The 25,335-nt window shown below is 36.2% G+C and overlaps 1 long non-coding RNA gene across 2 annotated transcripts in view; it reads left to right on the top strand.

The window, feature by feature from the left end:
* The window catches only part of LOC106558143, an 88,940-nt gene that overhangs the window by 41,645 nt on the left and 21,960 nt on the right, over positions 1-25,335 (top strand). Inside the window, exon 1 of one of the 2 annotated variants that reach the window (XR_005382845.1) lies at positions 24,358-24,461. The exons of the other annotated variant lie outside the window; for it this stretch is intronic. This is a non-coding gene — a long non-coding RNA (uncharacterized LOC106558143). Of the gene's footprint in view, positions 1-24,357; positions 24,462-25,335 lie in introns of those variants that run through there. 2 annotated transcript variants of the gene reach the window in all.

Genomic DNA, 25,335 nt, shown 5'->3' on the forward strand with positions numbered 1-25,335 from the left:
AAAGAGTCCTAATGGGCCATAAGAAATTGTTTTTTTCCCTTCTCTGAAAATTTCTATCATTGATATGTCATAGTAGCAAATTTTTACCAGAAAATGGAATGGATTTTTTTTTTTTGTCCTCAAAGAGTTTATAGGCTAGTGAAATACCAATATAAGGAAATAATGATATTAAAGTGTGATAAAGGGCTCTAAAAGAAGTATGACTCAGACAAAGCAGTAGTTGAAAAAAAGGGAATAATCATCTGGAGAGAGTAAAGGTGAGAGAAGGCTTCACAGAAAGGTGAGAGAGGCCTGAGCACATACAGAGGCAAGGACATCTGAACCAGCATAACATGCTGAAAGAATAGCAGTAGTTTAATTTGGCTCTGGGGTAGGGCATTTAGTGGAAAGCATAGATATTTGAATTTGACAAATACATCAGATTCTAGTGCTGCTACTTACTACTTAAACACCATTGGATACAGTTACTGAATGCTGTGGTCTGAATGTTTGTGTTCCCCACAACTTCATGTGTTGAAATCCTGACCACCAAAGGTGGTGGTTATCAGTGGGTGAGAGGAGGATGGTTAGATCACCAGGAGGAGTGCTTACAAATGAGATTCATGCTTCTATTAAAAAAATCCTAGGGGCTCCTGGGTAGTTCAGTTGGTTAAGCATCTGCTTTTGGCTCAGGTCATGATCACCAGGGTCCTGGGATGGAGCCTCCCCCACATTGGGCTCTCTGTTCAGTGGAGAGCTTGCTTCTCCTTCTCCCTCCCCTACTTGGTCTTTCTTTTTTTTTTTTTTTTTTTTTTTTTTTTTTTTAAAGAAACAGACTCTTTTTTTTTTTTTTTTAAAGATTTTATTTATTTATTCATGATAGTCACAGAGAGAGAGAGGGGCAGAGACACAGGCAGAGAGAGAAGCAGGCTCCATGCATCAGAAGCCCGACGTGGGATTCGATCCCGGGTCTCCAGGATCGCGCCCTGGGCCAAAGGCAGGCGCCAAACCGCTGCGCCACCCAGGGATCCCCTACTTGGTCTTTCTTTATCTTTCTTTATCTCTCTCTCTCTTTCAAATAAACAAAAAAAAATCTTAAAAAAAAAAAAAAAAAGAGGTGCATGGATGGCTCAGTCAGTTCAGTGTCTGCCTTTGGCTTAGGTCATTTTCCCAGGGTTCTGGGATGGAGCCCCACATCGGACTCCCTGCTCAGCAGAGAGCCTGCTTCTCACTCTGCCTCTGCATCTCCCCCTGCTTGTGTGCTCTCTCCCTCTGTCAAATAAATAAGTAAATTTTTTCTAAAAAATTAAAACAAAACAAAACAAAAATCCTGCAGCAACCTGGCCCTTTCCACAATGTGAGGATACAACGAGAAGTCTGCAGTCTAGAAAAGAGCCCTCACCTGATGGAGTTGGCACCCCCATCTTGAACTTGTGTCCTCCAGAACTGTGAGAAATAAATCCCTGCTCTTTATTAACCACCCGGTATAAGGTATTTTGTTATAAATATAAACCCCATTTGGGATATGACTCTTAGCTTCCTTAAACCTCCGATTTCTCTGCAAGGATAACAGGACCTCTCTGTCTTTCAGAGTATCTGTCGAGGTTAATAGAAACATTACAAATTAATATATATCAATTTATTTTAACTTTAATATTCTACTACTTCTATGACTACTGCTGTAAGTCCCCTTCATGGAAAGCATTTGGTTTTTATTACCATAGTTAGCTGCTCTTTGACTGCCACTAAAATAGGGGAAGGGTGAGGTGTTAACAGATTTGCCTTCTACTGAGACTACTTTGTAGTGGGAGAAGGATGAATGTGAGGACATGGAAGCAAAGAGATTATCTCCTGGACTATTTCTCACCTAGGTGAGACATGGTGAGTAACGAACAATGGGGATGGGGAGAAAAAGATTCGGAGGTATTTAGGAGATAGTTTAACATAATATCTAATACACAATTATGCTGAAGACAAAACTAGCATGAGACAAAATTAACAAAGGTTATTTATTCATAACTTTGCAGCAAGGGAAGCCTCTGCTATCACTTTAATTTCAGCAGATTTTCAATGGTGTTCGAAAGACCCGAGTTTATCATGTGAAAAGAGAATTAATTCTAAGACAGAGTCTGATTGGCTATGTGAGAATTTTAGAAGAAGAGGAAACTTATTAATTGCTTGTCAGGTACATTTGGCAGTTGTTGATTGGCTGTGAGGAAGCAAGCAGTTTGGGGTCATTTCAAAAGAGGAAAGATGGGTTGTTTGTTAAGACTGGAGGGTTTTCTGTGACTGAGCATGTCCTGGAGCAAGTTGGGATTAATGGGGTATTTTTTTGCACTCAAATTGTTATCTCATTTTGGTCCTTATGGAGAGTGGCCACCATGGCAGGCAGTTTCTCAGTTATTTAATATGAAGATCAGAAAAAGTTTGTTCATTCATTTCATTCTGGAGGAAAAATCCTCAAAAATTTGAGTAGATGAAAGAATCCTGTAAGTATTACTGGACATTATAGTATCACTGTATGTGCTAACCCAGGACTTTTTTTTAGGGAAAAATTTTAAGATAACTACCATTTTCATCTACATGTAGATGTGCATGGGACTTAGATATTTCTGCAGAGTTAGTTCTCAAAATCACAAGACCAATATGAATCCTAAATAATTCATCAGCTCTATTATGGGGTTTTATGTAAAGTTCCAAGAACAAAAATATTTTCACATTCAGGTTTGTAGCATGCATGGTGCACAAGCTCCTGGACTAATACATTGTTAAAAGGAATGGAAAAGACTCAGGTAATTTTAAAACATGTTTTGAAAAAAAAAAAAAAAAGGAACCTCCTTAATCTTACATATGCTTTAAATGCTTTCATGTAAAGAAAAGTTTTCCATAAAAGAATCTTGGCAAGAAAATATGCCTGGTAAATCAGTCTTCTAAAACTGCTGGAGATACGGGAAAAAATTAGTAATGTAACTGCCCATCTAATTAATTCTGGGCACTACTAACTTTTTTTTTTTTTTTTGCTTTCTTTGGCAAAAGCTTTTCTCTTTTCACTAATCCTACCTCAACTCATTTCAAGAGGATTCCGATAGTTGGATAGGCAAGAAAATGTTCTTTGCCTCCTTTATGTAACTTAGTGTTTCCACTTAAATAAAATGCCTTAAGGAAGAAGAAATTGCAGAGAAGGTAGGAAGAGAGAGACAAGAACAGGGCTAAAAGGACTTAGTTTTAACAGGCATGTACTTGAGAACCTTTACAGTCTGAGAACTTCTGGAGGGTGGGGTGGGGTCATTCTGGGATTAATGATGAAGGGATCCTGTCACCTTTGAGCACCAGCGGGTTGTTTTTTTTTTTTTTTTTTTTTTTACCTGTGGCTTTGCAACAAAGAAGCTATTGTGCTTCAAAACAGAAGCTTTAACAATGTCTGGGAAGCCAGGCAAAAGGGGCCAGAGGGGTAGTTGCTTACTGAAAATTTCAGTAGCATTTTCAAGATAATTGGCTTAATTACATGCCAAACTAAATTGTAATTTTAAGGACACTACAAATAACAAAGATTTATTCTAAAGCTCTGTAGGCCTTTGTTCTTTATTCCCTGTAAATGGGTCTCTGATGGAATAACTTGGACCTAAAATACTTGGGTCAAGTCTTTGTGAAACAAAGGCCCTCTACTTGAGGATGGTTAGAGCTATTTGGAATAAGGAATGTATAGTCACTTTGGGTGTGATAGGTAAGAACTAAATAAAATAAATTCTAATGTTATTAATTTATATTTTGTATACTACTCTAGCTGAAGGTGGTTAAGTGAGTAGTTAAAAGCAGGACTTCTCTGTGGAGCCAGACTGCTGGGGTTTATTGCTCAACTTTGCCACTAAGTGTGTGATTTCAGGAGAAGAAAGAAAAATTACCTATAATCCCACTCTTTGGATAAATATCCAGAAGAGAATTTCTGAGTCATATGGTAGTTCTGTTTTTGATTTTTTTGAGGAATGTAAATTGGCTGTACCAATTTGTATGAGGTTTCCCTTTCCTGCACATCCTAACCAACACTTATTTCTTGTCTTTTTGATAATAGTCATTCTAATAGATGTGAGGTGATATCTCATTGGAGTTTGGATTTGGATTTCTATAATGCTTAGTGATGTTGAGAAATTTTTCCGTATCTATTAGCCATCTGTATGTCTTCTCTGGAGAAATGTCTATTCAGATACCCTGCCCATTTTTTAATTGGATTGTTTGTTTTGTTGCTATTGAATCGTATAAGTTCTTCATATATTTTGGATATTAACCTCTGATCAGATATATGATTTACAAATATTTTCTCCCATTTGGTAGGTTGCCTTTCCATTTTGTTAATGGCTTCCTTTGTTGTGCAGAAGAGTTTAAATTTTAATTGATACTTCCACATTAATTTTTTTTAAGTAGGCTTGATGCCCAGTGTGGTGCCCAATGCAGGACTTGAACTCACAACCCTGAGATTAAGACCTCAGCTGAGATCAAAAGATGGACACTTAACTAACTAAGCCACTCTGGCACTCCACATTAATTTTTGAAAGGTTTTGCCAATTTATGCTCTCATTAATAACATGTGAATATCTACTTCCTCAATACTTGTAAAACTTTTCAGCTTTTTATTAAAAAACAAAATAGAAAATTGTTAAATGAGTGCCCATGGACACAGCATTCAGTTTCAGGAATTTGAATTATTTTGAAGCACTTTCAATCATGACAGTTCTCCATGTGAAGTAGACATTCTAAATCTTCATTTCTAACTGTGCTTTCTTATAACAACATATAAACATGATATTTGTTTTCCCTTCCATTTTCATCTTCCAAAGTGAGACAATAAAAAACAGAACTTTAAGAAGTCTCCTGTAGGACTTGTAAAGATGGAAGATTAAAAACACTTCACCTTTTTATTCTCAGATTTATCTTTGTATTGATTAGCAATCACTGGTCCCCCTAACATGCCAGTTTCTGATGTGGCTCTTTGATGTTGCTATTCTTGGAAACATAGAAACACTTTTTTTTTTTTTAAAGATTTATTTATTTATTTATGATAGACACAGAGAGAGAGGGAGAGAGAGAGAGGCAGAGACACAGGCAGAGGGAGAAGCAGGCTCCTTGCAGGGAGCCCGATGTGGGACTGGATCCCAGGACCCCGGGATCACGATCTGAGCCAAAGGCAGATGCTCATCCACTGAGCCTCCCAGGTGCCCAGAAACACTTAAAAGAAAAAAAAAAAGAAAACGTGTATGGTTTTGAAGCACATCTCAACAGTAGCCATTTGCTCCACACCTAATATGGGGCTTGAATTTAGGATCCTGAGTTAAGAGTCACATGCTCTACCAGGCGAGCCAGACAGACACCCCCAGATACATAGAAACATTTTAATGAATGAGAAATGATCTTCCACTCTGGGATGAGATCATCATCGAGGAGCAAATCCTTGCTTTTGAAAACAGAAATCAGAAGAACTCCTATTGGAAGACAGTGTTCCGGTGATGTTGTTGTGGTATGCATCCTGCTAGTATATTGACACTCTTCAGCTCTCTTGAGTATACAACCAAAAGTGGGGCCCAATAGCAGCCAAACCATGATCTGTGATAAAAATCAATTAGTCAATAAACAAAACATTGTTAGCATCATAGCCATTTAGCTGGAGCGCTAGGTGCAAGAGCTCCCAGGCGCCAGGAGGTCCACATAGATCAGGTTTGGCTACTCCCCACTAACAAAATCTAGAGGCAGAGAAAGGAGCAGCGGTAAAATAAGAAAGGAATTTATTTCAGTGAGGCCAACACTGAGAAAATAGTGGACTAGCATCTAAGAGACTATCTCCAAAGTGCCGGAAATTCTTCCAAGTTTCTGTAGAGAAAAAGTGGGGAAAAGATCAGTGAGTAGTGAGGGTAGGCAGTAAAGGTCAAGTAAATCATTGTCACAGGGGTGGGGGCTGGGAGGGGCTTGCTGGCTCAGGGCAGTCCTTACAGTAGTTCCAGTTCCCAGTAGGGGATGCCCTCAGGGTCTTTCTTTCACTTGATCCAAGAGACAGTTGGAAAGAACACCTCTAGAAAGTGTAAGGTTCGGCTATCACAGGTCCTATCCATCCTAAGGGAAGTGGTCCAGAAATTACTTCTTTCCACCTAGGGTGAGATATTAGAGGGGACCAGAAATTGGAACAACTAATTCCTTTTTCATCTGCTTTACTCACAAAGAAATTACCCATTTAAATAACCTGGGGGTTAGAGATGCCTGGGTGGCTACGTGGTTGAGAGTCTGCTTTTGGCTGAGGGCATGATCCCAGGTCCAGAGATCCAGTCTCACCCACATTGGGCTCCCTGTGAGGAGCCCGCATCTTTCTCTATCCATATCTCTGCCTCTCCCTCTGTGTCTCTCATGAATAAATAAATAAAATCTTAAAAATAAATAAATAACCTGGAGGTTAACACTCTTAATTTAATTAGCCCAATCCCAAATCCACGCAATACTGAGATCTTTTCAAAAGGTAAATTAGATTTTGTTATATACCTGTTTCAAACTGAGTAGAGGCTTTCCATTACCCTTTGGATAAAAACTAATACTCTCAAAAGGGCCTACTAGGCCTGGTCTATCTCTTTACTTTCATCTTAAAGCCTTTCTCCATTTTGTTCACTTTACACTAAACATACTGTTTTGTTTTTTTTTTTTTTTTCAGGTCCTCCCAAACTTTTCAGCTCTTTCCTCATTCAGAATGCTGCTCCTCTGTTCTACCCCTACCCCATCCCGCCACCATTTATTCCTCAGAACTCAGCATAGCAACTTGCCTCTAACATGCACTTGGTTCCTTTTTTTTTTTTTTTTTTTTTAATAAATAGATGGCTAAATGACTTTAAAATAACTTTAGAACTGAGGCCACAAGGATGACTAGAAATTAGGCAAAAGATGTGTAGGAAGGGGGCACAGAAATGAATTTTATGCATAGAGCATTTGAAAACTTTCAAGAAAGGAAAGGCCATCTGGAATGAGTGTCATGAGTATTGGATTAGAAATTTGCTTTGTTCTGCTTTGTGAGACATAGGAAAATCCACCCCCCCACACTTTTTTGTAAAGGAACTGTTTTTCTGATATATTGCCATATTTAGTTATTAAGTCAGGATCATTAGAGGTGTAGAAAAATGAGCTAGATAAAAATCTTCATGGAATTAGTATTGGGGTGCTCTTGTTGTATGCAGGTGTTGGGTAAAGTGACTCACTCACAGCCTGTGAGGTTCTGGCTCTGAGAAGTGAAAATGTGGAGAGTAGAAATCAGGATGAGTGGGCTGCTGATATGATCTGATACTTTGTTGAATAAAGGAAAACAAATCACTTTTATTTATTTATTTTTTTAAAAAGATTTTATTTATTCATTCATAAGAGACACACAGAGAGAGGCAGAGACACAGGCAGAGAGAGAAGCAGGCTCCCTGTGGGGACCCCTATGTGGGACTCCGGGATTATGCCCTGAGCTGAAGGCAGATGCTCAACCGCTCAGCCACCCAGGTGTCCCAACAAATCACTTTAAAAATGTATTGTTTTAAACTCCAAACTTCTTTTTTTACTGTTTTGTTAGTAAAGTTGTTAGCAAATTAAGGATAATAACCCAGAAATAATCATGGACTAATCACAATTTTAAAGGTATTTTGGCAAGGAAATGTGGGGAAAATAGCCTCATAAGCCAATTGTTACATTGTTTAGCAATATTTGCTAAAATATTTTACTTTGTAGGTACTTCCAAATCCGAAAAGTATGCTTTCTTAGGGAATTAATTCCTTGTAAAGGAGATATGTGGATGAGAGAACCATGTCACTACTCTGTGAGCTGGTCCCTGAGGTGGGGATTGAGTCCCACCTCCCTTTTTCTTTGGAGGAGAACAGGGGTGATAGGACTGTGTGTCAAGGTGTTCAGACACTGTGGCAAGTTGCATCCTATGTATAGAGGGCTAGAAGGGGGATACCCAAGATGAGGAAAATAAAACAAGATCTAGTTCTAGATCTTCCTTTGCCTCTAATTTTCTGCAAGTCAGCTTATTTTCTCTGGAAAAGGATGATGACTTGATATTTGTTCTGATCTCCAGGCTGAACCTTTTGGGAATTAAGTCTGAAACATCAGTCCCTGGAGATAATCTCCATTACATTGCTTGTTCTGCTTTGTTCTCTAACTGTAATCAAGATTTGGAGATATTGTGATTATGACTAGGCCAAGGAGGAGAGTTGCATTCCTAGAAGTTGTAGAAGAGGAAAAATAATTTTCTTTTTACCCTTCTAGATTTTTGGCTGAGACATCCCCTGTAATAAGTGACAAATACACAAGAAAAATTAAAAAAAGAAAGTTTACCTCCTGTATATAAGACAGATACCCAGGAAAACTGAGTAAGTCCCCCAGTGGTCCAAGCCACCACCCTAAATAACATCTCCAATTGAAGACAAAAGATTGAGGGGTGAGGGGAAAGGCCAGTAATGGGAGGTTGTCAGGAAAACCACAGTAAACAAGGGTAACGTTGTTATGCAGATTTAAGTCATTGTCTTCTGCTTTGATAAGAATTTCTGGAGATTTAGAGTCATCCTGCTCTTCCTGGTTGAGGGGGTGGGGAACCCTTACAAACAGAGATTTGCCTTATAAATGCAACTTTCTTTTAAGAGGGTAACTTCTCAGGTTTCAGAGCTTCACTTGTGTCTTCTGTTTGTTAAAAATAACCAGCTAAAGTAAAATGGCTTGGGGCACCTGGGTGGTTCAATGGGTTCAATCTGATTCTTGGTTTTGGCTCAGGTCCTGATCACATGATTTATGGAATTGAGCTCTGAGTCAGGCTCCGTGCTCAGCCGAAGTCTGCTTGGATATTCTCTACCTCTGTCCCTTCCCCTTTCTCTTTCAATTTCTCTCTCTCAAATAAATAAATACATCTTTAAAAAATATATATGCTTTGGGGTGCCTGGGTGACCCAGTCAGTTAAGCATCTGCCTTCAGCAAAGGTCATGATCTCAGGGTCTTGGGATCAAACCCCACATGGAGCCTGCTTCTCCCTGCCTCTCTCCCCTCTCATGCTGTCTCTCTCAAATAAATAAATACAATCTTTATTTTTTTTATTTTTTATTTTTTTAGATTTTATGTATTTATTCATGAGAATACACAGAGAGGAGAGAGAGAGGCAGAGACACAGGCAGAGGGAGAAGCAAGCTCCATGCAGGTAGCCCGACCTGGGACTTGATCCCATGTCTCCAGGATCATGCCCTGGGCTGAAGGCGGCGCCAAACCGCTGAGCCACCTGGGCTGCCCTCAAATAAATAAATAAATACAATCTTTAAAATAAAAAGGTTTACAGGCATATTTTGGGGAGGTATATTTTGCTCTCCTTCTGCCCCACCTTTGAAACTGTAGTTTCATAATCCAGAAGCAAAATTGATAAATTGCTCTATATCTCACTTAACGAGTCTTAATCCTGATAATAGGTCAGCTCAGTTAAACAGTTGTGTCTCATTTTAGGAGACAGTGATGGTGGGAATGGGCTCCCAAAGTTAGGCCCATGCTGTGCTAGAAATGAGATATATTTAATAAGAGGTATTTCTATAGGAATGAAAGAAAAACAAAGATTAGTGGTTGGAGCAAATTATAAACCCAATCTAAGTCATGAAGACAGCCAGTCAGTATTCCTATATATTGGGCTCAATGTACTTTTTGCAGTTTGAAATTCTCTGCTGATATGAAGGGGTTCAGGATAACCCTCCCCTCTCCTAAATATGCCACTTTGGCATGTGGATTATTTTGAGCTGAAGTCACTTGAGATCCTACAGGCTAAAAAGATACTTTTGTCCCTCCCTTTGTTAAAGCAGGCAATAAGTTAGGTTTTAACAGGATACCTGAAGCCAGCAAAGAGGAAGTCATGTCAGCTATCAGGAAAGTCAGAGGCCTCTCTTGGCAGTACTCCACCAGAAATGAGATCAAACCAGACAGGTCCATGATGGTGCCATGGCAGGAAATCCCTGACCAAATAAGGAAGAAAGGGCATGAAGCCCTGCCCCACCAAATAATGAATATTCCAGCCCCTAGTTAACAAGTGTCAATAAAGGATAGAAACCTAAATCCCAGGGTGTGCAGGTTGTGGCATGCATTTTCTCTCTCTCTCTCTCTCTCTCTCTCCCCCCCCTCCATCCACCCCCCCTTTTAGCTCACCCACCCTCACATCTCCAGAGTGTACTTTTACCTTAAAAAACTTACCCACAGGGGCACCTGTGTGGTTCAGTGGTTGAGCATCTGCCTTTGGCTCAGGTCATGCATGATTCCAAGGTCCTGGGATCGGGTCCCACATTGAAATCCCTGCGGGGAGCCTCTTCTCCCTCTGCCTATGTCTTTGCCTCTCTCTGTGTGTCTCTCATGAATAAATAAATAAAATCTTAAAAAAAGAAAGAAACTTTCCCACATGTATAGCTCTTCCACTATGCTATGTCTTTTCTTGAATCCTTTCTCATGATGAGACCAAGAAACTTCAGCAACATATTTGGGTATGGGCTGGGTTGAGGCTTCAGGGCCCAGGGTCTCCATAATTACTCGGCAATACCTTAACCACACAGAAGAATTTAAGTTTGGGGTCTTTCCCAGAATAAGAATTATTAACAGATAAATTTTATTTGAGTGACCCATCTGTATGGTAGGGCAAATAGCTAATTATTAAACATCTACTTTTCTTTTTTTAAGATTTATTTGAGGGGCAGAGAGAAGAAGAGGGAGAGGGGGAGAGACTTTTCAGCAGACTTGGCACTGACTCTGATGTGGGACTCAATCTCTGACCCTTAGATCCCGACCCTGAAATCACAACCTGAGCTGAAACCAAGAATCAGATGCTTAACTGACATTACAATCCAGATACCCCAACATTTGTTCTTATCACCCTGTGACATGCATTACTTTCCACCCAGGCATCCCCCATATATAGGCTTTTTAAAATTTGTTCTGCTGGTATCATCCTCAATAGGGAAAATCCAAGAGCTTTTCCTCTGTGGTCAGAAACAAGATAGGGATGTCCATTCTCACCATTACTATTTAGCAATCAGACAACAAAAAGAAATAAAAGGCATCCAAATCGGCAAGGAAGAAGTCAAACTTTCACTATTTGCAGACAACATGATACTCTGTGTAGAAAAGTCAAAAGACTCCACCAAAAAATTGCTAGAGCTAATACATGAAATCAGCAAAGTTGCAGCATATAAAATCAATGTATAGGGGGCGGCTGGGTGGCTCAGTGGTTGAGTGTCTGCCTTTGGCTCAGGGCATGATCCTGGTTTGGGGATGGAGTTCTGCATTGGGCTCCCTGTAGGGAGCCTACTTCTCTCTCTGCCTATGTCTCTGCTCCTATCTCTGTGTGTCTCATGAATAAATAAATCAAATCTTAAATAAAAATATCAGTGTACAGAAATCAATTCCATTTACAATTACACCAAAGACCATAAGACACATAGGAATAAGCTTAACCAAGAGGTAAAAGATCTATACTCTGAAAACTATAGAACACTTATGAAAGAAATTGACTAGCATCCAAAGAAATGGAAAAACATTTCATGCTCAAAATTTGGAAGAATAAACATTTTTAAAATGTGCCTACTTCCCAAAGGAATCTATACCTTTAACTCAATCCCTATCAAAATACCAAGAGCATTTTTCACAGGGCTAGAACAAACAATCTTAAAATTTGTATGAAACCACAAAGATCCCAAATAGCCAAAGCAGTCCTGAAAAAGAAAAACAAAGTAGGAGACATCATGATTCCAGACTTCAAGCTATCCTATGAAGCTATAAGACAGTGGGGTACTGGCACAAAAACAGACAGATCAATGGAACAGAATAGAGAATCAAAATGGACCCATAACTATATGGTCAACTAATCTTTGACAAAGCAGAAAAGAATCCAGTTGAAAAGAGATAGTCTCTTCAACAAATGGTGTTGAAAAACTGGACAGTAACATGGAGAAGAATGACTGGATCACTTTCTTAAACAATACACAAAAATAGGTTCAAAGATTGAAAGACCTAAATGTAAGACAGGAAACCATCAAAATCCTCGAGGAGAATATAGGCAACAACTTCTTTGACCTCGATTGCATCAACGACTTACTAGGCACATTGCTGGACGCAAGAGAAACAAAAGCAAAAATTAATTACTGAGACTTCAAGATAAAAAGCTTCTGCACAGTGAAGGAAACAACAAAACTAAAAGGCAGCCCACAGAATGGGAGAAGATATTTACAAATGACATATCTAATAAAGGGTTAGCATCCAAAATCTGTAAAGAATTATCAAACTCAACACCCAAAAACAAAAAATCCAGCTAAGAAATGGGCAGAAGACATGAATAGACGTTTTCCAAAGAAGACATTCAGATGGTTAACAGAAGGATGCTCAGGGGCACATGGATGGCTCAGTTGGGTAAATGTTTGACTCTTGTTTTTGGCTCAGGTCATGATCTCAGGGTCCTGAGATAGAGCCTTGTGGCGGTTCCACACTAAATATGGAGTCTGCTTGGGATTCTCTCTCTCCTTCTCCCTCTGTCCCTCCCTCTGCTTGTGCTCTGTATCTTCCTCTAAAATAAATAAGATCTTAAAAAAAAGATGTTCAATTTCACTCATCATCAGGGAAATACAAATCAAAACCATGATGAGATACCACACATATGTGAGAATGGCTAAAATTAGTATCACAAGAAACAACAGGTGTTGGAGAGGATATGGAGTAAGGGGAAACCTCTTGCAGTTTTGGTGGGAATGCAAACTGGTGCAGCCACTCTGGAAGACAATATGGAGATTCCTCAAAAAGTTAAATTACAACTGCCCTATGATCCAGCAATTATACTACTAGGTATTTACTCAAAGGATACAAAAATACTAATTCAAAGGGGTACATGCCCCCCAATGTTTATAGCAACATTATCTACAATAGTCAAACTATGGAAAGAGCCCAAGTGTCCATCAACTGATGAATGGATAAAGACTAGGTGGTATACATAAATAATGGAATATTAGTCAGCCATCAATAAGAATGAAATTTTGACATTTTCAATGACATGCAAATGAATAAAGCTAGAAATTATTATTCTTTTTTTTAAAGATTTTATTTATTCATGAGAGATACACACACAGAGAGAGAGGCAGAGACACAGGCAGAGGGAGAAGCAGGCTCCATGCAGGGAGCCCGAGGCGGGACTCGATCCCAGGTCTCCAGGATCACACCCTGGGCTGAAGGCAGGCACCAAACTGCTAGCCATCCAGGCATCCCAGTTTTTAACCTTTAGAAATTTTAATTTCTAATGAACACTAAGAAGCAAGCAATTCTGAATTGTCACACTAGCATTCTTTATATTAGAAGCGTATACTTTTTCAGTGTGGCACAAGATATGTTTACTATGGACCCCAAATTTATCTTTAGTTCCTCTGTAATAGGAAGTAAAAAGTAGAACCTATGTTCAGTAATGTTCAATAATTTATCTTATGTGGAAATGATCTAGATATTTGATAAAATTCAATGATTTAATTTTAATTAGCAAATACTTATAAGATTTCAAGTTACCAAAAAGATTTGGGAAACTATTTTTAAGTAGACATACCATAAAACATAGTTATTGCTGAGAAGTTAACCTAAAAATTCTTATCCCACTTTAGGCTAAATCTTATATCTCTCTAAATTATTTGCTCTTAACAATTATGTGTAAGCTATTCACAAAAACTTCATGAGACTTTAGACAAAGTCATTTTCATCCCATTCTATTTCTTTTTGCTGACAAATTTGTAACAAAGATAACATAAATTTATTTGACTGATAAACCAAAGTAGAATAAAAGTTGCATGACTACATTATATTTAATGCTGTAACTCTGAAGACATACTTATTTCAATTATACTGAAAAAATTAAAGTAACTTTTTTAAAAAAGATTTTATTTGTTTATTCGTGAGAGGCACACAGAGAGAAGCAGAGACATAGGCTCCTTGTGGGGAGCCTCATATGGGACTCGATCCCCAGACCTGGGATCATACCCTGAACCAAAGGCAGAGACGCCAAACTGCTGAGCCACCCAGGTGTCCCAAAATAACTTTAGTTAGCAAAGTTTATCTCAGATCATGTGAACTTGAAAAACATTTGAGCTAGTTTCTTCTATATTTCTGATAGTTTAAAAATACTTAATTCATATAAAAGCTTACTTTAAGCCAGTGAAATAGAACTTTTTTTGCAAATTAATTTTGGCAATACATATGGAAGTAGAAAAATATTATGTATTTACAACACATAAACATACAGGTGGATATAGGGAAATTACTGCTATTGTTCTAAAATCTTAGCCATGTATCAGACACAATAATGTAAACCCTGCTAGTTTATAAAAAACAGTTGGATGCAAATTTTGTTTTGGTAGTTGGGATAAGGTAAGTTCACCTGCTCAGATTGCTAAAGCTTTTTACTAGTATTTGTGGAGAATAGACTTAAGCTTTTTCATTAGCCAAATTTCAAAATAGTTGCATGGCTCTTAAGTCATAGAAAAATATGGGGTATAAAATTTACATCACAAACACACATAGAAAATACCCAAGCTTTCTCCAGGGAGATTTAGGAGATATGCCTATTATCAGAGGTCTAGAGTAATCACCATCTAAATTTTTCTTTCTTTTTCTTAAGTGCAAGATAGTTCATTTTCAATGTTCTGATCTTTTACAATATCTGCAAACATTCTGAGATGAGTAGGAAAGGTTTAAGGATTGAGGAAAAGAATAGTTGAACTTTGAATTGTTTCTAGAGCCAAAGCTCTAGTAGAGAGCTGCTAGACAAAGACAGCTGTTTTCATTTCCCCAAAGAGCTAGGTTATGACTTGAATATCCAAAGGCTGACTGACCCATTTTACTAAATTTGCTTCCATGTATCGTGGAGATATCCAACTGAGATGAAAATCAAAAGATTTCTACATTTTAGAGCATCAGGATTTAATGCTATATGCCTTTTTAAATGTCTATATGCCATTTAACAAAGGCCTTATTCCTGAGTAATTCAACCTTGAACCAGTTCACCTTAAAGGGGAAAACATTGACTATTGTTTCTGTCAGTCCCTGAACATTTACCTTCAAGTAATCCAATTTTTTTCTTTTTCTTTTCTTTTCTTTTTTCTTTTCTTTTCTTTTCTTTTCTTTTCTTTCTTTTCTTTTCTTTTCTTTTCTTTTTTCTTTTCTTTCTCTTTTCTTTTTTCTTTTCTTTTTTTCTTTTCTTTCTTTTCTTTTCTTTTCCTTTTCTTTTCTTTCTTTTCTTTTCTTTCTTTTTTTTCTTTTCTTTTTTCTTTCTTTCTTTTCTTTCTTTCTTTTTTTTTTTTTGAGAGAAAGAGAGAAATGGGGAGGAGGGACAGAGGAAGATGAAAGAAAGAATCTCAAGCAGACTCCATGGCTAGTGTGGAGCCTGACTGAGGACTTGATTTCATAGCCTTGAGATCATGACCTGAATCATGAGCTGAAATCGTCAGATGCTTAACCTACTGAGCCACCTAGGCCCCCTGTCTTATAATTTCCTAAGTGGAGTCTTTTGAATGGCAACATTTTAAAATTTGATATTCATTTATTAATTTTTTTTTTATGGATCATGCTTTTGGTATTTTATCTAAGAAACCTTTGCCTAACCCGAAGTCATAAAAATTTTTTCGTAAGAATTTTAGTTTATGTATATAGTGAGTGAGTCTTATGTTTAGGGCTAAGATCCATTTTGAGTTTATTTTTGTGAATTGTATGAATTAGTGGTCTAAATTCACTGTCTTGCTTGTGGATATTCAATTTTTGAGAAGATTATCTTTTCCCCATTGATTTGTCTTTAACAAATTGAATATAAATTAATACATTTAATATTTTATTTTTGGAGTCTCAACTTAATCTAAATGATCTATGTGTCTCTCTTTATACTAATCACACTACTTTGATTACTGTAGCTTTATAGAAAATTTTGAAATGGAATAAGCTTTTTTGCTTTTTCAAAATTTTCTTTTGCTATTCTGGATCTTTTGCATTTCTGTATATTTTAGGATCAGCTTGTCAGTGCCTATAAATTAAACCTCACTGGAATTTTTATCAAGATTATGTTGAATCTGCACATTAATTTGTGGAGAATTGTGTCTCTCCAACAACATTGCTGAAAGTATTAATTAGTTCTTGTAGTTCTGTTGTGGATTCTTTGGAGTTTTCTATATATCATATCATGTTGCTTGTGAATAGACAGTTTTTACTTCTTACTTTCTCATATAAATACTGTTTATTTTTATTTGTTTATTTACTTATTTATCTTATTTAATGTTTTAGTCTATTCAGATGGCTATAACAAAAATACCGGATGCCTGGGTGGCTCAGCACTTTAGTGCCTGCCTTTGGTCCAGGGTGTGGTCCCCAAATCCCGGGATTGAGTCCCACATCAGGCTCCCTGCATGGAGCCTGCTTCTCCCTTTGCCTATGTCTCTGCCTCTCTCTCTCTCTGTGTGTCTCTCATAAATAAATAAATAAATAAATAAATAAATAAATAAATAAATAAAATAAAAATACCATAAACTGAATGACTTAAACAACAAATTATTTTTCACAGTTATGGAGGCTGGAAAGTCCAAGATCAAGGATGTCAGATTAGGTGTCTAGTGAGACTAATTTCACATACAGCCATCTTCTCTCTGTGTCTTCACATGGAGTAAGAGTGAAATGACTTTCTGGGTCTCTTTTATAAGAACAGTAATCCCCAAAAACCTAAACTTCAAAACACCTCACCTCCAAATATTAGAACATTGAGGTTTCAACATTTATTTTGGGGACACAAACATTCAATTGATAGCACCTGACTACCCTGATTAGAATCTCCAATACAATGTTAAATAGAATTTTGGGAATGGATATCCTTGCCTTCTTCTCCTTCTCCTTCTCCTTCTCCTTCTCCTTCTCCTTCTCCTCCTTCTCCTTCTTCTTCTTCCTCTTCCTCCTCCTCTTCTTCTTCTTCTTCTTCTTCTTCTTTGTTAAAGGTTTTATTTTATTTATTTATTTTTTTAAAGATGTTATTTATTTATTCATGAGAGGCACAGAGAGAGAGAGAGAGAGAGAGAGGCAGAGACACAGGCAGAGGGTGAAGCAGGCTCCATGAGGGAGCCCATCGTGGGACTTGATCCGGGGTCTCCAGGATCACGCCCTGGGCTGAAGGCAGCACTAAACTACTGGGCCACCAGGGCTGCCCGGTTAAAGATTTTATTTATTTATTTATGAGAGACACAGAAAATGAGGAAGATACATAGGCAGAGGGAGAAGCAGGCTCCCTGAGAGGATCCTGATGGTGGGACTTGAACCCAGGACCCTGGGATCAAGACCTGAGCCAAAGGCAGACGCTCAATCACTCAATCAGCCAGACGTTCCTCCTTGCGTTCTTCTTAGGAGGAAAGCATTCAGTCTTTTATCATTAAATATGGTGTTAAGTATGAGTTTCATGAATTGCATTTGAGGTTAAGAAAGTTCCCTTTTATTCTTAGCTTTTTGAGAGGTTTAAATTTTTGTTTGTATTTTGTTTTTATCATGACTGTATTTTGTTAAGTGCCTTTCCTGCAAATATTAAGAGGATCATATGTGCTTTCTACTTTATTCTATTGGTAAGATATCACATTAATAGCTATTTGGATGTTAAACCAACCTTGCATTCCCAGTGTAAATCCCGCTTGGTCATGGTGCATTATTCATTTGTATGTTCCTGAATCTGGTTTGTCAATATATTGTTGAGGGCTTTTTTGTGTAAATTCATGAGGGATATTGGTTTGTACTTAAAAAAAAAAATCTTTATCTGGCTTTGGTATCAGGGTACCCTTCTAGAAAGTATGCCCTTCTCCTTTGTCTTCTGGAGGAGTTTGGAAAGGATTGTTTGTTTTTTTTTTTTCTTCTTCTTTAAATATTAAATAGAACTTATCAGTGAGGTCATCTGGGCTTGAGTTTTTACATTTTGGGATGATTTCAAGTAACTAATTCAGTTTATTTGTTGAAGGTATATTCAGACTTAAAATTTTTCTTGAGTCAATTTTAGTTACAGTATTTTTGTCTTTTTTAGGAATTTTTCCATTTCATCTTAGTTGTCCAATTTGTAGGGATAGATGGTTTTTGTTTTTGTTTTTTGTAGGGATAGAGTTGTTCACAGTACTCTTTTATGATAATTTTAAGTTCTATGAAATCATTAGTGATATGTTCCCTTTAATTTCTGATTTTGGTAATTTGTGTTTTTTCTTTTTCTTGCTCAGCTTTTCCTCTTTTCTAATATGAAGATAATACTCATCTCATAGAACAAGCCATGCTACTTCCTTTTCTGTTTTCTGAAAGAATTTGTGAAGAGTTGGTATTATTCTTTAAATGTTTGATAGAATATAGGATACCTTGCTGGCTCAGTTGGTAAAGTATGTAATTCTTAATCTCAGGATTGTGAGTTCAAGTATAATATTGGGTGGGGAGCATACTTAAAAAACAAACAAAAAAGAACTTAACAGTGAAGTCATTTGGGCCTGGGCTTTTCTTAGCGTGAAGATTTTTAAGAACTAATTCAACTTCCTTACTTATTAGGTCTATCTTGTTTTTCTATTTTCTTTCTAATATACGCATTTACAATGATACATTTCCCTCTGAACAATGATTTAGCAACATCTCATTAATTGTGATATGTGTGTGTTCATTTTTTGTTTTAAAGATTTTATTTATTGGGGCACCTGGGCTCAGTAGGTTAAGTATCTGCTTTCAGCTCAGGTCATGATCTTGGGGTCCTGGGATTGAGCCTCGTGTCAGGCTCCATGCTCAGAATAGAGTCTGCTTCTCCCTCTCCTGCTCCCCCTCCACCCCACCTCTTGTGTTCTCTCTCTCTCAAATTGAAACCAAGAGTCAGATGCTTAGCCTACTGCACACCCAGATGCCACCCCTTTATCTTAAAACACTACTCATCATCTCTAGAAATATTTTTTGTCTTAAAGTGAATTCTGTCTGGTTTTAGTATACCTTCTACAGCCTTCTTAGGATTATTAATTGCATAGCATATCTTTTTTCCATCTTTTTTTGCTTTAAGCCTGTGTCTTTGAATCTAAAATGTGTCCTTTGTAGACAGCACACAGTTGTCTCTTTCCTTCTCTCAAAGAGAGAAACAATAAAAGATATTGTTTAACCTTTGTAAAATATAGAAATTATTAATTTCATAAGGTCATTGTGAGAATTAAATTGGACAATTGGATGGCCCATTAAAACACTGATTACTGGCCTGTATCTCCAGTGTTTCAGATTGAGTGGTTCTGATAGGGGCCTGAGAATTTGCATTTTTATGTACCCTGTTGATGATTATGCTGCTGGGTTAATAGCCACAGTTTGAGAATTGATTTAAAACATTTGAAGCAATTCTGGATATTTTATTATTGTTGCTTCTATTCACTTTCTTTGCCACTCAAAGTCATTCATTCTTTAAATAACCTACTCTGTTAGGATACTTTTGCTGTTGGCTCCAATATATTGGTATTTATGTTTTTGAGGTCTATTAATATTAATTGCAGAAGAGGAAATTTATGAAAAATATTTTTTAATCTTTTCTGTTATAAAAAATTCATGTAACTTGAGCCCTGTAATTCCTCATATCAGATTGCATCACTAAAATGAACAATATTACAGAAGATAGAACTAAATCAATTAATTATAAAATAGGAAGACATTTTCATCATGGGAAAAATAATGGTGAATACCACAAAGAGGTGTTAAAGTGTATCAAGGGTACTATTATGTAGGATTTAAAGTTTTGACCCCTTATAACGTCAAGAAATAACTTGAAATTAATATTGTTTAACATGTGATATAACTAATCCACTTCCAAATATCCCTAAAGAATGCTATATTTGTATAAACCTGCACTGTTTATCACTCAGAACCAGGGAACTTCCAGACCTTTGCATGCAAGCTGTTTTTAAAGAAAAAGGTAAATCTCTTCTTTAATCCAAAGCCTTTGAAAGGTTATAAGTGGTTCTTTACTTACACACACACACATACACACATACACTTAAAAAAATAAATGAATGTCTTGGATTAAATACATTATTTTCTTGCTACATGTTGGTACAGAGCCTTGTCATTTTTGTTTCCATTCTAAATATTAATCTATAGCAACAAGCTGATTCTGCTAGAGGACATTTTTTTCTGCTTATTTTCCCAAATGTAAAAATTAATCTAGAGGATAATATCAACATCCATAATGTATGATTTTGTTGCTTATAATTTTGAAGTAGAATTCACCCAAAATAGAGGTCACAATAATTTAGTTTTAATATATTCACTTAATATAACTGCTTACCAGATTTATTACCATTCTTATCACCTTTATTAATATTTCGAATGTTATTTTCAAAAGATTCAGAGGTTAAGCACACAGATTTAAGATCTAAGATTACTGGCTAAAACCTTCCTCTACCATTTTCTAGTTGTATGGCTTCAGGCAATTAACCTCTCTGTGCCTTATTTTTCTCATATCTAAAGTAAGGATGAAATAGAGCCCACTTTGTAGGGTTGTTGTGAGGACTAAGTAACTAATGTACACATACTACTTAAGACTGTGTCTAACACTTTGTAAGACTATAAGTTTTAGCTGTTATCACTGCTGCTAAAAACAGCAATGCTAATAGTAAAATACTGTATTTGTGCAAGGGCTTCAGACATTATGGAAAACTTTCATACTTAATACTGGTAGAAACCCTGTTGTAATTGATACTGAAGCCATTTGCAGCTGTGTATGTGGAATGTATTTGTGTTAAGTTGCTATATTTTGCCATAATTATTTGTACAGTACAGTGCTGAAAGGCACACACCAGACAATCTCTTTCTTTCCCTGAGGTTGTAGAGCAATTGCATTCAGTTCTTTCCTCCCCTCCCTTCCAATCCCCTTCCTTCCCTCTAGTTCCTTTTTTCAAAGCGTTATTAAACATTTTATTAAGAGCAAGTTTTATTAAACATAAATATTACATTAAAAATTCACTGATTCTTTCCATTTTATCTTCTCATTCATTCTTGCATCCCAGAAAGGTGTGGAGGGACTATTATATGCTAAGGAGTATCATTGTGTAGTAAAGAAGAGCTTTCTCAGGGATCTCTGGGTGGTGCAGCGGTTCGGCGCCTGCCTTTGGCCCAGGGCGCGATCCTGGAGTCTCGGGATCGAATCCCACGTCGGGCTCCCGGTGCATGGAGCCTGCTTCTCCCTCTGCCTGTGTCTCTGCCTCTCTCTCTCTCTGTGTGACTATCATAAATTAAAAAAAAGGAGAGCTTTCTCTTTAAGAAATACTGTGCACTTTATAAACCATTGCATAATCTTAAGAGTGAGATATCTCTTAGGAAATGTGTTCCCAAATTTATAATTTTGCATACAAAGTATGGGTCATTACTTAACTACCTTAGAAATACAGAAGCAAAAATGTTTCCAAACAAATAAATGACTCATTATAATATTTTTTCAAATCATTAAGATATTAACTTCGGAAGTGTATAATTTTCTTCATGGACTTACAGGTTATTTAAAGGTCTTTGATCCACATTTTGAACAAAGATGATTAGATACCAGGTTAAATGTAAACTGTAAGATTCAAACATAAAACAGGGATATGACCATTTCATTTCCCTTAGCTGAACTTACAACTAGACTATTATTTAACTGACCATTAGATCATTTTGTAAGAATTTTAATTTACAGTGTTACTTGATGTCCACTAGAGGGGACCAAACCATGATCAGAGAGTATACACGTTTATTTTCCCAAGTGATGAAAAACCCTGCCCACCTGAAATTTCAGCCTGCCCATCTGAAATTCACAAATTATCCTTCAGTGTTTCCTACTGCTAAAAGGTCAACTCAATTTTGTCTGGATACACAAGCAAATCTATGGAAACACTGAAGAATGAATATTAGACAATATTTTAGAGGAGAGCACTTGCCTAGAATCTTTGGTAACTTGAAAGTTTAGCCAATTCATAGAAAAGCATAAAACTATTTTGAAATTGTTCAACTTTTAGTAAATACCAAGTTGTACACTTATAAGTTTTAATAAAAACATTTTATTGATTTGACAAGAAGGCAAAGGTGAATTTTGAAATATGACTCCATAGTGTATAGTAAATTAATGTATTTTGGGTGACAATGAATTTTCAGAAGTAAAGTAGTTTTATTTTTTTAAACAATATCCAACTGTTTTATTTTATCAGTAAATAAGGTGAACAAAGCCTGAAACTTGTTTGTAATTTAAAATATTTTATTTTGAAAGTAATGTTTTCCAAAATAAAGTCAATGTGTACCTTAGAAATCTATAAATTTCAAGTTCGATACCTCTTATTTCTTGAAATCTCTGATACATAAAAGATTTTTATTATATGAGGCAATTCATTTTGCACGCTAATATTTAGTTCTTTCCTAAGGCATTTCATATTTTGCGAAACTTAATATTCCAAGACAAACAGAAAAGATTTTATTTCATGTAAATATAATTTAAGAGTCTCATATTGCAATATTTTTAAAAATTTAAGCACATTTGGGTGAGATACACTCTATAGAACGATAGATTCTAAACATTTTTTTCATACAAGCAGTTTGAATTTTATTGCCAAGTTAGTATAAAAAAATTACAATTTTTGAAGATGAAAACATGATTTATTTAAAACAAAAACTACCAGAACAACAACAACAATAACAACAACAGTTAATCCACAAAGATCAATCATGAATCACGTCTGCTTCTCTGCAGAATACGCTGAGGTATTTGAGGTATTGCAGAAACGAAATGTCCACTAGATGCCACACTTCCTTTGCAGAGTAAAGCAGTACTTTGACTTGGCAAGCTTATGCAGATGCTAGTGTATCTGGTAACAGGACCCTAACACAAACAGTTGTCTTTTCCTTTACATTTTCTTTCTGCTGCCCTCTCCTATTAATATGTCTGATGATCTAAAATCTGCATAATAGTGTTAGCTTGTAAAGTTCTATCGAGATCCTTTAGCAGGAGGGCAGAGAGCTTATTTTTATTGACTTTAAAAATAACGTCATTTTGGAGACTTTTTTTTTTTTCGTCTATGACAGCTAAAGATGGTTTCATTTGGATTTTCCACCATTTACATTTTTACATTTCATGTTCTTTTTCATGTTTATTCTTTGTTTTTCTTTTCCTGTATATGTTCATTCTGTTTCTTTTTTCAAGAAAAAACAGGTTAAAAGCCAATCTTCTCAAAATGTAATAAAGAGATATAATTTAACTTTTTAGAGAACTATATTGAATAAAACTGTGATTGAATTTCCTCTAGGGGCACTACTATTCCATTTTGTTTTTAAAAATGATTAAAACTGAAAAATGAAGATCTTTCAGTTTTGTTTGACATGTTTGATAGGCTGAATTCAACAATGAAGTGAATAGAATTCAGCAAGTGAAGACGTACAAGGCATTATCTTACAAGTTCCCACCCTACACTATGAGACAACCCTAATAACACTAAGTATTCAGAATACTTATTAGCTTGAGTCACAATATTTGATGTATCTGTGATTTGTCAATTCAGCATTTTCATGGGAATGTAATCTGAGATTAGCATTTTGTGATATAAAATAAACAACATACCTTAATCATGTGACAGTGTGAAGCCAGACCTCTGTCTTCTTCCAGATTATTAGCCTCCTAAGCAATTTTTCCCTAGGACAATTATAACTTTATAGTACTGTGTTTTCCCTATTCTCAAAATCTTTTGAGAATCTTACTACTATATCTGGTCACTAAGGAATATGCAATGATGGATTTTTACAATCACGCTTAGGTTGACTTTAGCTGCTGGAGTAACTAGTGAATTTACCAGTTGGCCTACAATTTTTTTTTCTAAATTAATGTATTTGGAGGATTAATTTTCAGATAAATTACTTTCAATGTAACTTCTATGAAAGGGTTTTTCTTTCTCATGATAACTGACATAAGGTTGACCACTGGACAATTTGTTGAATAAATTCTATTGTGGATAAAAAAGCTCAACCAAACAAATCTCCAAACTAAACAACAAAAAAACTAACAAATTAATTAAACTACTAGGAAATCCATATTATAGGAGGTTATCAAAATAAATTCCTATTTTTTCAATTTTTTTCCCAGTAATTTTTTCCAGGTGAATAACATTTATTAAAGTGAATAGAAATTCACTGGGAAAAGTACATAATTTGTGATAACTTTCCAAAGGAAACTAGAAGATACAGATTAGCCAAAATATGACTTTGTAAAAAGGCCTCAAGTAAACAAAACAAGACAATGTTTAACACCTCCTAAAAGCTGCTCTAAGAACAGATTGCCATTAATCCTAGTTTCTTTATAATTGCCTTTAGGAGTATATACTGAAAGCCCAAAGTGCTTTTTATAGGTGAAGGAAACTCAGAGACTAAGTCATCAAAAAAGAAAATTTTTCTCTTCATTTGCATGACATTACATGGTAAGGATACTGTAATCTGTACTGTAATTTATTTCCATTGAATTCTGAGAATAACAGAAATGACAAACTTTACCTTCAGCCCTCTTATTTTCAAGGAAATTGTGACTTTATCCGGTATCACCTGGAAAATAGTTGCCAGGCAATGAGCATGATTAAATATTGATAATATGGTTTGCATAATTCTAGATATGGTAGAGAGCCATAAATGAAGTCCTCAATAATTCCTTTTCTAAGTTATAGCTAAGATAAACTAAAAGCATTTGACAAAGATTGGAATGTGTTTAGATCTCGATCCTGTTAGATCAAAGGTATATGGGGCAGCCTGGTATGTGTTTGAGGTAGAGTGATCTCCTTAAACAATAAGATCTTAAAAGTTCTAACTCTAATAATAGTATATATTCATTGCTAAAAATCCTCAAACAATATAGAAGTATTAATAAAATATCTAAACAAAGGACCTCAAATTGGAAAATAAGTTTGTGTTAGTACTTTTTCTATAGAGATAAGTGTATATTGTAGAAGGAATTTCTTAGTGATGATTTGAATAATTACAACTGTTAAAAGAATAGTATTTAATGGAGTGATTGGGTGGCTCAGCTGGTTAAGCATCCAACTCTTGATCTCAGCACAGGTTTTCATCATCAGGATCATGAGTTCAAGCCCCACATTGAGCTCCAAAAAAAAAAAAAAAAAGAATAGTATTTAATAACTCTCTGTTATGTATGCACATTCCCTTTCAGGCTCTTTCAGTACCAAAGGAAAAACTGAGAGACCCTTATCTCCTTCTTGGGGATGAGCAAGGCCTAAATGTTGGGTGATCAGAGGCCTTTTGGGTTTCCTGGTCAGGGAATATCTTTCTTTGCCTACTCTTTTC

The sequence above is a fragment of the Canis lupus genome, chromosome 32, assembly GCF_011100685.1.
Source record: "Canis lupus familiaris isolate Mischka breed German Shepherd chromosome 32, alternate assembly UU_Cfam_GSD_1.0, whole genome shotgun sequence".
Lineage (NCBI taxonomy): Eukaryota > Metazoa > Chordata > Mammalia > Carnivora > Canidae > Canis > Canis lupus.